Source organism: Garra rufa, chromosome 21 (assembly GCF_049309525.1).
Source record: "Garra rufa chromosome 21, GarRuf1.0, whole genome shotgun sequence".
Classification (NCBI taxonomy): domain Eukaryota; kingdom Metazoa; phylum Chordata; class Actinopteri; order Cypriniformes; family Cyprinidae; genus Garra; species Garra rufa.
Window position 1 is genome coordinate 39,123,535 of NC_133381.1, and position 2,736 is coordinate 39,126,270.

A 2,736-nucleotide genomic window follows, 5' to 3' on the forward strand; every position below is an offset into this window, starting at 1 on the left:
CTATTACAGAAGGTTCAAACGCTCACTGATGCTCCAGAAGGAAAATCAATGCATTAAGAGTCAGGGAGTGAAAACTTTTGAATGGAATGAGGAGGTGTACATTTTTCTTATTTTGCCTAAATATATATATATAATTGTTTTTTTTTTCATTTAGTACTGCCCTTTAGCAGCTACAGAAGATACTTACATGTTCCCCAAAATATTACAATTGACCCTGATCGTCAAATTCAAAAAGTTTTCACACCCCTAATGCATTGTTTTTTTCCTTCTGAAGCATCAGTGAGCATTTGAACCTTCTGTAATAGTTGCATATACTGAGTCCCTCAGTTGTCCTCAGTGTGAAAAGATGGACAGGGTCGTTTTTAAAAATTCAACTATTATTTTCTCTTGTGGACTATATGTGAATGTCTTTTATTTGAAATATCTTATTCAGGTCAGTACTAAATAAAAAAATAACATGCATTTTGTATGATCACTCTTATTTTGGTCAAATAATTATCATTTTGCAGATTCTGCAAAGTGTATGTAAACCTTTGACTTTAACTGTATATACACTATCCTGTATAAAATGCATATTAATGACAATAACAAACAATATATAAGGCTTAATAGATCAGCAATTTAATATACAGTAAAATTAAAATTTTCTAGCATTTTCAAAGCAATTTTGTCCTCAAGGCTGAATTTATGTGAAGAATACAGTACAAACAGTAATATTATGAAATATCATATTTTAAAATAACTCTTTTCTATTTCAATATATTTTAAAATGTAATTTATTTGTGATCAAATCTGATTTTTCAGAATCATTACTCTTCAGTGTCTCATGATCCTTCAGAAATCGTTCTAATATGCTCATTTTCTGCTCAAGAAATGTCTTATTATTATCAATGTTTCATATTTTTGTGGAAACTACATTCATTTTCAAAGTTCAAAAGGACAGCATTTATTTGAAATAGAAATCATTTGTAACATTATAAATGTCTTTTCTTTCACTTTTTACCAATATAATGTGTCCTTACTAAAGAAAAGTATTCATTTCATTAAAAAGAGTAATATACACTCTTAAAAATAAAGGTGCTTCACGATGCCATAGAAGAACCTTTTTTGTCTAAATGGTTCCGTAAAGAACCTTTAACATCTGAAGACCCTTTCTGTTTCACAAAAGGTTCTTTGTGGCAAAACAAGGTTCTTCAGATTATAAAAAGATAAGAAAGAGATGGTTCTTTGTGGAACCAAAAATGGTTCTATGGCATCACTGTGAAGAACCTTTTAAAGCACCTTTATTTTTAAGAGAGTAGGAAAGTCTATTCTGTTCTATTGTATTCTATAGAACATCACATCATAACATAAGTTCTTTCCTCCAGCAGCTCATTAGTGTTTTGTTCTCGACTGAACGCAGTGGCCATGCTGAACTCATGCTGTTAACTTAACCTGAATAGTACCATAACGATCATTTCATTTTACAAGAAACTCCAAATCTGAGTCAGGCTGGCAGAGCAGGTTACAGGTTGTTGCACATCAGCAGGATCAAACTCCAAACAGCTGCTCTGGCAGTCCGAAACGGGTTTCTTCTCTCATATGACATCGTTCCAGCCCATCAACAGCTCTGATAATGTGCCACAGCTGTTTTCCAGCCTAAATGAACATTGCATAATGTTAAAAAGGCAAGAAATGTAAAAACGATGTGTACTAAAATGATCTCATTCAATATGCGGATATCTGAGAGAAGATAGCCAGGCATTTGAGCCACGGAAACCATGTTAAAGAGGGACAGTACTAATGTTTAAAATGACAATCCATTTATAATTGAAGACAATCAGCTCCATTTGTAGGGTTGTATGTATATGTTGTAATGCTTCAACCAGTTAAATGTGTATTTAAGCTCAACTAGAGATTAGACTTTCACATGCAGTTGCAATATTGATTATTTTCAAAACAGATTTTTTTGAGGTGATGTTGTGAGCCTGCTGGAGCTCAGTTCTGTGCAGAAGGCCACTTGAAATGTATTGACGAGTGTAACATCTGTGATTTTCTCCGCTGTTCTCCCGCTCCTCGAGAAGCTGAAAGGATAAACAAAACCCACCTGATCTGGGAGTCTCCAGAATGAAGCGAATGAAGCGAATGAAGCTCCTAATCCCTCTCAGAGCCACAGCTGGCATTCACAAGCCTGCTGCCAAAAGCCCTGTTTCACCGCACAAAGATCTCCTTTTCTTTCTCGCTTTCTCTTCTGCTTGCTCAAGTGTACAGAAATTCCTGGCTTTTTTTTTTGAAAGCCAAACAACCACCTAGCAACCACCCACAACACCCTAGCAACAGTACTGCAATGTGCTTAAAAGACACCTTGGCATTATACCTGATATTACAGTATGTAATTCTGACTTTTTTTCTCAAAACTTATATCGCACAATTCTGAATTTATTTCATGTTTATATCATGCAATTGCAACTTTATTGCTCAGAATTGCGAGTTTATATCACGCAAATGAGTTGATTTCTCAGAACTGCAAGTTTATATCACACAGTTGCGACTTTATTTCTCAGAATTGAAAGTTTATATCTTAGAATTCTGACTTTTTATCTCACAATTATGAGTTTATATCACGCAATTAAGTTTATTTCTCAGAATTGCGAGTATATATCGCACATTTCTGACTTTATTTCTCAGAATTATGAGTTTATATCACGCAATTGAGTTTTTTCTCAGAATTGCACGTTTCTATCTCAGAATTCTGAC